General features: G+C 39.5%; 1 long non-coding RNA gene across 1 annotated transcript in view; it reads right to left on the reverse strand.

The window, feature by feature from the left end:
- Positions 1-6,801: 6,801 nt before the first annotated feature.
- LOC130291582 (uncharacterized) overlaps positions 6,802-16,471 on the reverse strand; it is a 102,362-nt gene continuing 92,692 nt past the window's right edge. The window contains exon 3 of the long non-coding RNA XR_008847968.1: positions 6,802-7,439. This is a non-coding gene — a long non-coding RNA (uncharacterized LOC130291582). The remainder of the gene's footprint in view (positions 7,440-16,471) is intronic.

A 16,471-nucleotide genomic window follows, 5' to 3' on the forward strand; every position in this document is an offset into this window, starting at 1 on the left:
TACAGAACTACAACTCCCAGCATGCCTGGGCAGTTGAGGTATGCTGAGAGTTGTAGTTTGGCAACATCTGGAGGGCTACCGTTTAGGCACCACTGTAACAGTGGTCTCCAAACTCTGACCCTCCAGATGTTGCAAAACTACAACTCCCAGCATGCCAAGAAAGCCTTAGGCTGTCTGGGCATGCTGGGAGTTGCAGTTTGGCCTTCCTAGTGGTTGCCACAGTAAAGATCATTTTACTTTCACTTTCAATTGGCTAGCGGTGGGGACCGGATTTCCCACGGGCGTATGGATATGCCCTGTGTCCTTAAGGACTCGGAACGCAGGGCGTATGCATACGCCCTGTGTCCTGAAGAGGTTAAATAGATATATTGTGAACACGCTGTCTGCCCCTGGAGTACAGGAAATGTAATACTCACTCTGGCTAATTGAGCAGTAGACATGACTATAACCTTTTCAATTAATTGCTAATGCAAAATCATAATGATAGCAATCTACTGTATTAACTGTAATTGCTACATATAAGATCAAGTAGACGGAAACAGTGGTTCTTTTTTTTAGCCTTGTTGTTTTTTACACAGCATACATGAAATGCAAGCAAAAGAGATACTTAGAGATAGATTTCAATGAACCTAATTTGCATTGAATGATAACGAAAACCCAATATACAGCAACAGTCTATTGATCTTACCAGAGCTATACTTTATAGCTCCTAGGCTCCAATGCAAATTTCTCATCATTTTTAGTGGTTTACTGTCATATGGCACAGAAAAGGCCTTTTGGGCAAGGTGAAGCTGCACTATATACGGTAGTTTAACCTCTGTCAATAATCAAATATCTTATAAACATAGAATAGCATTTTGAGTAAATAAACTGATTATTTAACAGTGAGTGTCATGGTTTATGAGGACTAATATCCAAAGGTTAGGGGAGAACATGTCAGACCTCCGGGCTGGCACTGTGGCGTTCATTAACATGGAAGCCTGCGACTTCCGTGTTCGTGACACCACACCACACACCCTCCCTCCATTCATATCTATGGTACGGGGTATGACTGCTAGTACACAGTCATCATGCCTCCACCCATAGGACATAAATGGAGGGGGCGTGGTGGCTGTAGTTGCCAGTCATCTGGCACTGAGCGGATGGAGTTCACATTGAATGACTGGGGTGCCGCTGCAGAGATCCCAGGGGTCCCCAGCGATCAGACATGTTATCCCCTATATTTTGAAGGGATAACATGTCTAGGGGCAGAGTACCCCTTTAAGGGGTTTTCTCTTTAAGATATATAGGTCTAAAAATATTCTAAAGATACAAACACAATTGATATTGCCTTAAAATAGGTAATATTTTGCTGGCTTGCTATAAGAGAACACATCTGGTATATCTGTAATAGTTACAGATTCTCCCAGTATGGTACTGTGGTTTACCATAATGGTCACAATTTAAGCAATAAAACACTCAAACAGTTAAACTGTTAAAAATGGAAGATTGCTGGTTGAGGCCTCAAATGATAAGAACATGTAAACATCACAACCCTAGGGAGATACTCCATAGGGCATTTTTTTTTACAAATCAACTGGTGCCAGATAGTTAAACAGAATTGTAAATTAATTCTATTTAAATATCTTCATCCTTCCAGTACTTCAGCTGCTGTATGCTCCAGGGGAAGTTTTGTAGTTCTTTCCAGTCTGACCACAGTGCTCTCTGCTGACACCTGTGTCAGGAACTGTCCAGAGCAGTAGAGGTGTAAGCTATAAGGGTTTACCCCTGCTCTGGACAGTTACTGAAACAGACAGTGGTGGCAGCAGAGGGCACTGTAGTCAGACCACAACACAACTTCCTTTGGAGTATATAGAATAAGTTTTGTCTCAGGTTTTGGCAGGTTGCAGTGCCACCTGAGACATTACATCACTAGTCAGGTGTTCAAATGAGCCTGTCTGCTTCAATAGGTCGAGCTGCCGCTTGGTGGTGATGATCTTAGGGGAGGGGGATTATTCTGCAGTAATTTGAGGTTTTGCAAAAGCTGGAGACATCCTGGTTAGAAAACACTGGTCTATTGTTCACAGTACTACATGTAAGGCAGCTCACCTATGCTTCAATAAGTCTAATGTGTGGGAGAAAGAAAAGTGACCTCACACTTACAAAAAAGGAATCCTGGAACTTGTAGATGGAGGGAAATAGCCATGTAACACTCACAATACAACCGTTTAGCTCCACAACAAGCACGGATTCTTCCTAAAGTATATCCATTACTGTACTTGCCTAATCATGCCCATCAAAGTACTAAAATCACCTTATGGTGGATAACCCCTTTAATAAAAAGATGCAATACCGGAATTACATCCCAAGTTTATTTAGGGGAGTAGGAGTTAGCACAGACTACTATGATTTGCCCTTATTTTTAAGTGTGAATTGTAGTAAATAAACTATGGAAGCTTCCAAACTGTGGAAGTTTTAACCTAATTTTTAGTAAGTGGTATCGAAGACCCAAATGTGAAAAATTTGCTAAATTTATGGCATACACTATATGATAAATTCCCCTACATGCTGACTGCTGGCAAATTTGCATGCTCTAAACTTACATAGTAAATGCAGTTATACTACTGTTAACCCCTTAAGGATGCAGACCTTTTTCACCTTAAGGACTGAGCCCTTTTTCACAATTCTGACCACCGTCGCTTTACGAATTAATAACTCGAAAACGCTTTTACCGAATATTCTGATTCTGAGATTGTTTTTTCGTGACATATTCTACTTTGTTTTGGTGGTAAATTTTCGGCGTTACTTGCACCCTTTTTAGGTGAAAAATCCGAAAATGTCATGAACATTTTGAAAATTTTGAATTTTTCTAACTTTGTAGCTCTCTACTTGTAAGGAAAATGGATATTCCCAATAAATGTTATTTTTATTCACTAATACCATATGTCCACTTTATGTTGGCATCATAAAATGGACATATTTTTGCTTTTTGAAAAAATTAGAGGTCTTCAAAGTAGAGCAGCAATTTTCAAAAATTTCATGAAAATTGCAAAATCTGAAGGGACAGATGTTACAGAACTACAACTCCCAGCATGGGCAGTCTAGGCATGCTGAGAGTTGTAGTTTGGCAACATCTGAAGGGCTACCGTTTGGGCACCACTGTAACAGTGGTCTCCAAACTGTGACCCTCCAGATGTTGCAAAAATACAACTCCATGCTAGGAGTTGCAGTTTGGTCTTCCTAGTGGTTGCCACTGTAAAGATCACTTTACTTTTACTTTCATCCCCCACGTGGTTTCCCTACCTGTGCCTTTCTCCAGCGACGATTGGGGGTCCACAGGCATCTTCTCCAGGTACCAGCCTCCATCTTCTCCCCACGTTCCCCATGACATCCAGGGGTGGGCAGAACGGGGGTTGCCATTGGTCAGAATCAGTTCTGACCAATGGCAGGGGATAGGAGAAGATCGCAGCACTGCGACCTCGCTCCTAGCCTTCAGGATGATTGGGGCTGTCACTGACAGCTCCGATCATCCCTATCTTCCGGGTGATCGGGTCACCAGAGACCCGATCAGTCCGGAATAGCAGAAATCGCATGTCTGAATTGACATGCGATTTTCTGCGATCGCCGACATGGGGGGGTCTCAGGACCCCCCTGGGCAATGTGCCGGGAAGCCTGCTGAATGATTTAAGCAGGCATCCCGGTCCGGTCCCCAACCGGCTAGCGTCGTGACCGGAATTCCCACGGGCGTATGAATACGCCCCATGTCCTTAAGGACTCGGGATGCAGGGCGTATGCATACACCCGACGTCCTGAGGAGGTTAAATGGGCAGAAATTTCTCCAAATAAGGTTTGTGTCATCCTTGGGGAGTCATTGGATTTGGCCACTGCTTGTGTCTGCATCTGTACGGACAGTGGCAGCATTTCAAACACCATTTATTGCAATGAAGCCGTGAATTGGGAACCCAAAAAAAGGCCTTTATGTGTTTCCTTGTAAGGTTGGCTTCACATATGTTTGGCATCTGGCATAAGTGAACTCAGCCTAGATCTTGACGCAACTGATGCCACAACTGATGACAAGTTGTCATCAGTTGTATGGCATAAGGCGACCATTGTTTCTGTACGGCGGACAAGCTGCTTTCCCCTATCAAGTGCTCTCCGGCATGTCCAACTATACGTCAAAATTGAGACACTGGATGATTGTGAACTGTCCCATTCATATGAATAGGATCAATTCTAACATCAGTTTCCCTTTGGTGCACTCCTGATATATGAACCCAGCCAAACAATGTCATCAACCTAATGTTCACTTGCCTATTCTCTGTATAGCATGCAGTACAGATGATAACAAACAGGCCAAGGTGAGTTAAAGAAAACTTTGTAGATATAATAGTAAAACCATAAGGAAAAAAAATATTAGTTTATGTCTTGCAAGTTTAAACTTCTCTAAAAATAGAAATAGGTTCCTGAATTCTAAGAAACTCAATTTTTTATTATCTGAATTATATTTTCACAGTTTTAGTAATCTCGAATAATAACAACTTAACATAAAAGGCCTTACTGTAAAAGCCTTACAAGTGTATAAGTATTGCTGATTCAGTGCAAGCATTAATTAAATTTGACCCAACAGCAGTGTAGTTCTTGACCCAGTCAAGCCTTTGCACCTGGTTCTGTCTCTTACATCTCCGAAAGACATCACTGTACTTTCTTCTGCCCATTCTTTCTCATGTACATGAAGTATATCCCAATTACCACAAATCTTGACTGACTTCTCCCCATCTGCTCTGTAAAAAAAAAAATGATAATAATTATGATTTATAGTTTATACCTATAGTCACCTAATCATTCCCTTTCAAGTGAGCAGCATGGCATCCTTGAAGACTTAACGCTCCCTGTATATACAGTGCCTTCAAAACGTTACATTAGATTAGAATAACTACTGGTTAGCATCATAAAGGAGCACTTTTAGTTAGTCTCACCTTCTAAATTACTATAACATGGATATTATTTTGTCCAAACTATCATTATGTTGCTGATTTTTCTCCATCATGTCACCATACCATGGGGCATCGACAATCATCCTTGAAGGGAGGATATAATTATCTTTTGCGTGAATGTAGCTTCTCTGTAGTCAAAGAATCGCTCAAACATTTAGAAAAATAAATTATAAAACATATTTAAAATAGTTAGAATTAAAGTCGTTTCTCATTGAGGTATATGTAAATAATGACTGTGTTATTGTCATTGTAAGGAATTAGCATGTTTATGTAAAAGTATGTGAAATATGTATCCACTGTGAAATCAAATATCAACTCACCTGTAGGGAAGTGGCACTCTGCTAGATTGTTGCAGACAATTTTCTTTTACCGGAAACTTAGTTGAAGTTTCTTTAAGTGGTACAATATGCTTGATGGTTTCTTTCCTACTTTTTGGGTAAATACTCTTTAGGGTAGGGTCACACATAGCATTATATGCAGCGTATTTGACGCTACATATTTGGTGCTGTGTATTTCAGTGCTAGCAAATAAATATTTATTATTACTTCCATAGACTTTGCTAGTTCAGAAATATGCAGCATCAAATACACAGTGTCAAATGTGCAGCGTAAATTATGTGACCCTACCCTTAAAGAGACATTGACAGCTATATCACCTGCACTAAACCCAATATACTGGGTTATAGTGCAGATGAATAGCTGTAAAAAGAAGGGTTACTCACATATTTAGGTTAGGTTACCAGAACCAGAAAAAGCCATCACTGATAAATAGTAGCACACCCAATATAATCAATTAGAAATGTTATTATTACAAAAGACATAGGAAACATGCAGTTGCACACAAAAAGAGGGTTAAAAACATTAAAATCTCTGGCTTGCTAGAGCCAGCACACAACTAAGGAGAGGGGCCATGAACCCCCTCTCCTGACCAGACACCCATCCTCAATAATACAATAAGCAACCTGTGTGTCAGGTCTGTGAATCACATGCAGATCGCGATAATAAATATCAATGTGCAATACATAACACAGAATCCATATAAATAACCATGCAATGGCTACCTGCAGCTAAATACCGTATTAGATTGTCATACAGAACCAGACATCACAGGCCAAGTAGAGGTTGGTAATGTGAAAGAGGACGGGGTCACCAGAGTCCCCACGCGTTCCATTGCCACACAGGGGCAACTTCCTCAGGGGTGGTAGTGTGAAGGAAAAACATTTAGGTATTTATATATACACCAATTAACGAACATACCTGCCTGGTGTTCCTGTTTGGGCCTCCATGTGCTGTGGCGTGGCGAAACGCTGTCCAACTTCCGTCCGGAAGGTGTAATCACCGTCCTTTCGGAAGTTGTTGCGCTCCATGTGGAACACACGGTGGAACGCACTGTCACTAAATGTGGCGTGCGTACAGAGAAAGAGGACAATATCAATGCGCTCAGCATGCGTCCAGATTGTGGAACGCACGGTGTGACGCATGATGGTCCGGGCGCATGCGCACCACCGTCGAGCGGCGCCCCCCAAAGCCAAGCACCCACTGAAAAAGAGTGAGAAGTTACCTAGATACCCAAAAAGAAAGTTAATAGACGTCATAGTGCTAACATTAATTAGAAATAGTAATTATGTCAAAATAAGTTGTCCGTGACACATGTAAGTGAATGGGCACACCGGCTGCCAAGGGACATGGGTAAACGAGGTCTGAGTGCCATGGCCATCCATGCTACCTGATCCACCCCCCAGAGGATCAAGGACACCCAATAAATCATCTGCAAGAATTACATGGATAGCGTTATGCGACAATCACAGCAAATGGAGAATATAGCCAAAAATATTTTACTGTATGTTGGAAAGAGTATACAGATACAAAGGAACACAATTAAGATTATACACAATATTATTATTCCAAGTGTGCAGGCATGAAAGTCCATTAGTACAAATAGATTGTCAAATGTATTATTTCATCTCGTTCTCTTAATAAGGTCAATAGTACCATATTTTTTTTGTGGGTTTTTAGTGATTCCATACTTGTAAGAAAGAATATATAGTCCGCAGTACATCTGTGAGGCTCCATAGCTATCAAACGTGATCATTTGGAGGTGATCACAAAAATAGGATGAAGGAAGTACTGTCATCCAATCGTGTCAGTATCTCTCAAGTCCATATCATGGTCATCAGTCCCAAATAAGGATCTCTGTTTATTCCAATCAATCGATGGAGGTATCAGGCCCTAAATTTCCTATACATTATGTGGACAGATGGTCCACTTCGAGATTCCATCCCACAATTATCCAGCAAGTAAATTCAATCTTTCTTGATCCATAGAAAGATGGGAACATCCACAATCAAGCTAAACGATGCTCCAGCCAGCGAAGAAGATCCAAGGTACAGGGACAGAAGATATAACCCAAAGATGCCAAGGTAAATCCTGAACGGGATGTCATATGGGGAGTAACCCAAATAGAGGCCTACAGGATGATATATTGGAAAGAGAGGAGACATTAGTGACATGACATAAAGTCGCAGAACATAGTGGTCTAGGCCAGAATATATAATCTATATTTAGGTTAGGTGTCTCTAGAGTTATACCCATTAGTAGGTCCTTTTCCATTGTGCTCCAGCACACAATAGAGGCGGGGAGCCAGGGAGGGTTATTAATAAGGTGATAAGGCAAGGCAGCTGGGTGAGCCAATGGGAACGGACCTAATCGGCATAACTATGGAAATACCTCACCTAAATATTTTTGTAATCCTTTTTACAGCTATTCTTCCACACTATATTGGGTTTAGTGCGGATTAAATAGCTGTCAGTTTCTCTTTAATGTTGCAAATGCTAACAAACGAATATATATATATATATATATATATATATATATATATATATATATATTACGATCTTGAGCCATGTGAACAATTACCCAAAAGGTAATTTTAAACCTGAAATGAGTAAAGACTTTTGCCTAATCAGCTGTGCCTTAGTGAGTCAACTTGCCTACATTTGCCTGAAACGACCATAGGTCCTCACAACTGCTAATCCACTATAAACAGTTGCTGTACACCATGGCACCAATACAGTTTGAGTCCAAGACCTAGTATACAGTTAATTTCCTTTTAAAGATAATGGCCCACATTTATCATTGCAGTGCAAGTGAAGCATTTTTTTTACACCTTTTTTTGTGTGCTGATAATGTGTAGGAGCACCAAATTTATTAAAAGGTAAAAGAGCTTTGACAAATTTTGTGCAGGTCACATTTTCTGAAATTTCTGTCTACACATACACCAAAAAGCTTCACCATGTCTGGGTTGGTGTAGTTTTAGAGACTTTTCAGTGGCTTTGCACCTTTTATTGCTCCTTTTTACAAAAAGGAGCAATGATAAATCCCTTCTATATCATGTCTATTGCCAAAATCAGTGGATTGCAACTCAAAATCAGTGGATTGCAATTCAAAAGGAAATAGAAACCAGATTAGCTCTAGGTAACAAGTACGAACAATCCCTGTCCAGCAGAGTTTGTAGATGTTTACTTCAGATATTCAAGATCTATTAAAGGGGTACCCCACTGGAAAGCATTTTTTTTTAAATCAACTAGTGCCAGAAAGTTAAACAGATTAGTAAATGACTTCTATTAATAAATATTAATCCTTCCAGTACTTATCAGCTGCTGTTATGATCCACAGGAAGTTATTTTCTTTTTGAATTTCCTTTCTGCCTGACCACAGTGCTCTCTGCTGACACATCTGTCCATTTTAGGAACTGTCCAGAGTATGAGCAAATCCCCATAGCAAACTATCCTGCTCTGGACAGTTCCTAAAATCTTCAAATGCAGAATGTACAATAAACAAAATAAGAAACCAATGACATGTCCATCCCCAATACTCCAGTTAGGGCTTTGTTTATTGATTATGCTGTCCGAGATACCAAGTATGAATACTCCACATTAGGGATGTAGTTGAGGTAGATGGCTGGGGAAAAATAAAATGTTGAAAAAAGTCTCATTATCCAGTCTTGCTTTTTTTTTTATTATTTGCTTTTGACAGTGGTGTCCTCTAGGCTCACCCAGCCATAGATGGTGTAATCTGACAGTGATGTACCTTCACCTTGGAGTTCACCTCTAAAGTCTTTGAAAGTTGTTTTTGTCTCTTTGGTTACCATTCGTATTATCTATCACTTTAATCTGTCATCAATTTTTCTCTCGCAGCCACATCCAGGTAGGTTGGCTACTGTCCTTTTGACCTTAAACCTCTCAATAACATGTGCAACTGTAGTCACAAGAACGTCATACTACTGGAGATGGCCTTATAGCCTTTACCCTTAACAGGATTGTCTATAATTTTTTTCCTAATCTCCTGAGACAACTCTCTCAATGTGGTACACACCATGACACCAAACAATACAGTCACTATGTTTCATCCTTTAAATAGGCAAATTGATGGATGGTACATCCGTAGCAGCAAATCTACATTAAGTTGTGCTGATTTTGGTGCAGCTGGTCCAGGATACAGATGTGGATGGAATTGTTGGTAAAATTTAAACTGACAATAGTAGTAATGAACAAAAAGTTACTAAAAAGTAACTCATGAATATCAGACATTGCTTTCGAATTGTGAAGGTTAACTATCATTTGTATTACTAATAGCTGGGACTATTCCAGAATGGTGATATTATTTGTGTTAATACCTTTCTCCAGTAAATGTGACTGTTTTATATTACTTTTTTTATAACTTTTTTAATACAGACTGCTTATAAATTTTTTATAGATAAAAAGGGAAATCCCTAAACAATACAAAGCCAACTCTAGCTTTAAGAAAGATATTGTGCAAAAGAGTCAGAGTGTGCCCTTTATATCTTAAATGGGCACTGTCAAATTCAAAAAAAAAATTATACGTTGTACATCTTGGAAAAAAACATTAACCTTTCAAATATACTTCATTAGAAAATTTTGTTTCCTTTATATAGAAATCATGACACAAAAATATCCCCATACTATCCAAAACATAATCCTGTCTGGCTGCAGTATAATCTTTGTCCAAGCTGAAGCACAGGCATGGACAAAGTCCAGTAAGTGAGGGCAGAACTAGCATTCCTCTATGCTCACTCCTGTCCTGTCTATCAGACGGCAGCATGAAAACAGAGAGGAGGATGTAACCTGCAGTGATTGGATGAAGAGACTCAGCAGTCAGAGAGGAATATTTGTCATGCAGAGTGAGGAAACGCCCCCTCCAAAGCACAGAATAACAGATAGAAGCCAATATACATACCGGTCCACAACATATGCATACCAAATAAAGAGAGCTTTACCACTGCTTTACCAATAAAACCATTTACTTTATTAATATTTTCATAAAACATAATTACCATTACACATATTATGCATGATTGGGTCTTAACCCCTTAACGACGCAGGACGTATATTTACGTCCTATGCCGGCTCCCGCGATATGAAGCGGGATCGCGCCACGATCCCGCATCATATCGCGTCGGTCCCGGCGCTCATCAACGGCCGGGACCCGCGGCTAATACCACACATCGCCGATCGGGGGCGCATATACCAAGGTACTTTAGTATAATGAAAGATGATCCGGGGAAACAATAGGGGCTAAAAAGTAAAAAATAATATTAATATTAAATAATAAATAAATACATAATGATATGAACTCAACTCCAAAACTACATAATAAATCATATTCACTCAGCTGTCAATTAATTGGTTACAAGCTCACTCAGCTGTCGATTAAATGGTCAAATATAAACGATAGTACCACTACCAAAAATAGAAATTACTATAAATGCAGTTAATTTAAGATGAACCTGATAGTTATAATAGGCTATAGTCGAATAAATTATTACCAAAGGTAGACAAGGACCTGGTTTCATAGGGCGTCTAGAAGGAGATTCCTTGGTGGTCAAGCAAAAATCATAAATTCACTCTCTAAGTTAGTGATCTATGATAACACAGGGAGATTTGGAAATATCAAAGCATTGGCCTTCTCCAAAAATAAGTTAGAAAAATCCAATAGGTTAAATAAACGGGCAAAACGATATCTGCTCATTTAGGCCATGTGGAGTCACCGTACGAAGACGGTAAATCCACCTGGCCTCTACTTGCAGCAGCCTCTTATCAACGTCACCTCCCCTAACATCATGTTTGAGTACCTCTATAGCCTGAAAACTAATATTAAAGGGATCACCCGAATGCTTTTGATTCATATGGAGTGCCACCGGTTTCTCCTTCTTTTGTTTGATATCATTAATGTGTTCAAGAATTTGGCGTCTTAATTCCCTCTTCGTCTTTCCAACATAGCCCAAGGGGCAGGGGCAGCTGGCTAAATAAATAACCCGAGTGGTCTTGCAGTTAGCATAATTGTAACATTTGTATGTTTTTTGGTCCTTATAACATTGAAACGTCTTGGATACCCGTACATACCTACACGCTTTGCATGTACCGCATTTGTAGGTACCACAGATCTTGCGGTCCAACCACGTACCGGGTGGTCTGGGGGGGGGTGTACAAACTGTGTACCAAATGGTCCCCCAAATTCCCAACCCCTGTCCACACTTATTGACTAGTGAGGGCAAGGGTATTAGACTAGGTAGGGCTCTTTATTGAGTAGGGGTTCACCTGTACCCTTTACCCCTCCCCTACCTTATCTGTGATTTGTGTCCTCTATCTGGTCGAAAGACACAATGTTGTACTGTTTTTGGAAAATATTCATATGTCTTTATGTCAAAATTTATCTGTGATTTAATAAAGTTTAGTTTTATACATCTAGGCCTAATTAATGATTCTGATAGTGGGAAAAGTTGTTTCAGACTTGCAGGATTATTCTCTATTTACTATTGGGTAAATCAGTCGGGTTGTGAAGCCACGCCCCTTTTGTGACAGACCATGCCCCTTTTTCGGGTTTGTCGGATTTTTCAGGCGCACACTGTCGCACACTGGTGCAGACTGGCGCAGACATGTCTCAGACAAAATAACCAGACAAAAACTGGTCGGTTTCAGCTTAGTAAATGAGGCCCAATGTGTGTAATGGTAATTCTGTTTTATGAAAATACTAGCTGAGTACCCGTGGCTGCCCGGTTTTTCCTACCTTATCCTTGTGGGGGAAAAGCAACAAAGGAGGAAGCTTTTGTCCTCATATCCCATCTCAAAATTCTGACCCCATATCCCTTCCCCATATCCCGACCCCAAATCCCCTCCTCATATTCCAACCTCATATCCTGTCCTCATATTTTGTTCTCATATCCCGTCCTCATATCCCAACCTCATATCCCGACCTCATATCCCGTCTCCATATCCCGTTGCCATATCCCGTCCCCATATCCCGACCCCATATCCCATCAGCATATCCCGTGCCCATATCCCGTCCCCATATGCGACCTCATATCCCGTCCCCATATTCTGTCCCCATATCCCGACCTCATATCCTGTCCTCATATCCCATCCTCATATCCGTCCCCATAGCTAATCCTCATTTCTAATCCTCAGGTTGGGCTGCATTGTGGTAAAGAAATGGTTAACTGAAAATAAAAGGGGTGTGGCTTAAAAGGTGGGCGTGTCTTTGTGAGATGGGGTGTGGCTTACCAGCTGGACTGACCCATTCACCAGGAGATGCAAAAAGTGTAGGCAAAGTGGAAAATGTAGGGAAACCTTAGTAAATACCGTGGAAAATAAATTGCACGGAATTAAAACCCACAAAGAAACCTACACTCCACTCTTAGTAAATAAGGGCCATTGAGTTTTATATATATATATATATATATATATATATATATATATATATATATATATATTCATATATATATAGATATATAGATAGATAGATAGATAGATAGATAGATAGATAGATGGATAGATGGATAGATAAAGTTAATGATTTTTTGGTTAAGCAGTGGTAAAGCTCTCTTTCTTTGGTATACCCATAAAATTCTATATACATGATCAGTTTTAGGTACTGATAATGACAAATGACTTTTTTTCATGTGGGAAAATGACAGGTGCACTTTAACTTCTTTCATCTCTCCAATGTATTGTACACCATTAATGGCACCAACATTTTCCTAATATAAACATTAATGGTGCCAATATTTTTCTAATGTAAAAAAATTATCTTGCAGTGTTTAGATTCTTTTTATTTTATTTTTTTTATAATAAAAAATTAAGAATTTCCCAATTCAGTGTGCCACTGGTTAGAAAAATAACTGTTGGGAAAAAAAGTTCTGTTATTCAAGAAATTGAGCTTTATTTGGTTGTATTTATTATTTTTTATTATATAATAATAATAACTTTTATTCTATTTTATGCCAAAAAATTATTGAAAGAGAACAGTTTTTTTTTTTGTTTTTTTTAAGTTTTTTTCCTTTGTGCTATGATCTTTAATTTTTTTTATTTTTATTACTTACTGTAGAAAATCATAGGTCTGGAGTAAAATGTTAATTGTTTTTAAAGATCCCAAACCATAAGCAGCATCAGAGATTAAACAGCATTCCTCTTGGCCAGTTATGATGACATTTGTAAGTGTTAATGTTAGTGATTAATATATGTTTTAACAGAAGAAACAGGGATTTTTCTGTACACCATTTTCTCTCTTATACCATCAACCATAACAAGTAGACTTTTGATTAATAACATGATTAATACCATTTATGGCAAAATCTATAAAACTATCTATAATTTCAAGTATAAAACTATCTGTAAATCAATTTCTATAGTCTTATGTTCTTGCTCCCAGTCATCGACTGTGCAGTATAACCCCTTCAGTTTAATGTTTCAGTTATCTGCAAATTGTTGCTCCAGGCCACCTATTTGTTTGGAAACATAAGAGAGTGTATGAGACAAGGATATTTCTGATGACAGAACTGTATAGACAGATTGGAGGTTGGGATTAAAGAGTAGTGAAGAAATATACTGTATAGCAAAATAGACTAGAAAGAATTAACATTGTGCCAACAAAGAAACTGGATTTTAAATGTCTTTACATTGTTAAAATGTAAAGACATTTATTTTTTTGGAACATAGTATATGAAACATTTTGTTTGAACCTCCAACCTTTTATATCATTACCCTGCAGTCTCTTTCTTTTTATTTCCCAGAACTTGTAACTGTGTTTCATTACAGAGAATAATTTACTGGGCAACATAGCAGTCAACTCTGATTAATGGGATATGAGCACATAGAACATTTATTTAGTTATATTGGTTGAAAAGCAAAGAAAATCCACTTAACCATAGCAACCAATCAGAATCTTGCATTACTTACGAAAAAGCTATTTACTAATGAATAGCTAGGATTTTTAGGGCAGCGCTGTAGGCATACATTCCTTTACTTTAACCGGTTAATAACCATGGACGTCTATACTCGTCCATATGCCCGCGTCATATCGGCCGCCCCCCAGCTGATTCCCAGCCGTCCCCGGCTATTAACCCTTTAGATTGCCATTGTCAAAGCTGACAGTGGCATCTAAAGGTGCCTTTATCCTGCCTTGGTGGTCTAGAGGGGTGCCCCCCCCCCTGCAGTGCAATTGCGCAGGGGGGGGGCAATCCACTTCTGAGGTAGCCGGAGGGCTTACCTCTCCTTCCATGGTGGCTTCTGTGCTGAGAATGATAAAGCCTGACAGGACCAGGCTTCATCAATCGAGCGCAGAGCACACAGATCAATGTGGTTCTATGGAACCACATTAATTTGTATGAAGATTCTAATGATTCCTCCTAAAAGTGTAAAAAAAAATAAAAGTTTAAAAACACACACATTAACCCCCCTTTTTAAATCACCCCCCTTTTCCCAAATTCCATATAAAATATATATAAACATAATAAAAATAAACATATTTGGTATCTCCGCGTGCTTAAATTTCCGAACTATAAAAATATATTGTTAATAAAACCGCACGGTCAATGGCGTACACGGTCCAAGGTCCAAAATAGTGTATTTTTGGTCACTTTTTATACCATAACATTTTTTTATTAAATGTGATCAAAAAGAATGATCAAAACAAAAATGGTACCAATAAAAACTTTATGCGGGAAAAGCCATCAACTGCCGAGCTGAGAAGTTTGTGAGGAATCGAATTTCCTGTAAGTTCGCTCATCTCGAGTATTAATTTTCCTGCATGTAGTTATGATTTTTTCCAGAAGTACGGCAAAATCAAACCTATATAAGTAGGGTATCATTTTAATCGTATAGACCTACAGAATAAAGATAAAATGTCATTTTTACAGAAATATGTACTGTGTAGGAACGTAAGCCCCCAAAATTTACAAAATGGCATTTTTTCTTCAATTTTGTCGTACAATAATTTTTTTTTTCATTTCAACGTATATTTTTGGGTAAAATGACTCATGTCATTACAAAGTAGAATTGGTGGTGCAAAAAATAAGCCATCATATGTTTTTTTAGGTGCAAAATTGAAAAGGTTATGATTTTTAAAAAGGAGGAAAAAATGAAAGTGAAAGAACAGAAAAACTCCACTCTTCCAAAGAGGTTCTGCTGCAGTTGAGGTTTGTATATGGCTCACCAAACACATACAGTCATGGCCGTAAATGTTGGCACCCCTGAAATGTTTCAAGACAATTACTGTATTTATCAGGGTATACCACGCACCGGCCTATAACACGCACCCTCATGTTACCAAGGATATTTGGATAAAAAAAGTTTTAAAATGAGGGTGCGTGTGTGTGCATGTGTATACCCCGATACACTGTTTTTAACCCCCAGAAGCCCCCAGGAAAGGCAGGGGTCTAGAGCCCTGCTGCCGTCGCTTCTCTCTCCTTGCTATCGGCGCCGCTGCCCCTTCTCTCCCCCTGGTTATCGGTTAATAGTTACCTGTTGCCGGGGTCGGGTCCGCGCTGCTTCAGGCCTCCAGTGTGCGTCCCCTGCGTCGTTGCTATGCGCTGCATGGCGCGGCACAATGATGAGTGACGTCACTCGTCATTGTGTCTCGCAGCGCATAGCAACGACGCAGGGGACGCACACCGGAGGCCTGAAGCAGCGCAGACCCGACCCCGGCAACAGGTAATTATACAACCGGGGATGGCCCCTTCTCTCCCCCTGTAAGTGAACCTGCCAGGGATGCTTAAGCTGCTATCCGACAGCAGCTTAAGCATTTTGCGCTGTCGAATAGCAATTAATGCGATGGCCCCGACATATAAAAGCATCGTATGTCGATGCTGACATCGACATGCGATGGCCTCTGAGAGGCCATCGTATGTCGCTTTTATCATATGTCGGGGCCACCGTAGGTCGGGGGGTTACTGTATATATATATATATATATATATATAGCTCGACAACGCATTATATATGCTACCCCCAGGGATGGTGAAGATGGTTTCCCCGGCCATGCGTTGTCGAGCGTTATATATGCAAAAATCTGCTAATTGGTTCCCTTTAAATAATTTTATAATATTAATCAATAATTGTCTTTATCAAACAGCTGAAAGATGCCATAATGGAGTTTGCTGATAGTCCATTAGCCATTACTATACAACCAGTAGATGGATTGTTTT

The sequence above is a fragment of the Hyla sarda genome, chromosome 9, assembly GCF_029499605.1.
Source record: "Hyla sarda isolate aHylSar1 chromosome 9, aHylSar1.hap1, whole genome shotgun sequence".
Classification (NCBI taxonomy): domain Eukaryota; kingdom Metazoa; phylum Chordata; class Amphibia; order Anura; family Hylidae; genus Hyla; species Hyla sarda.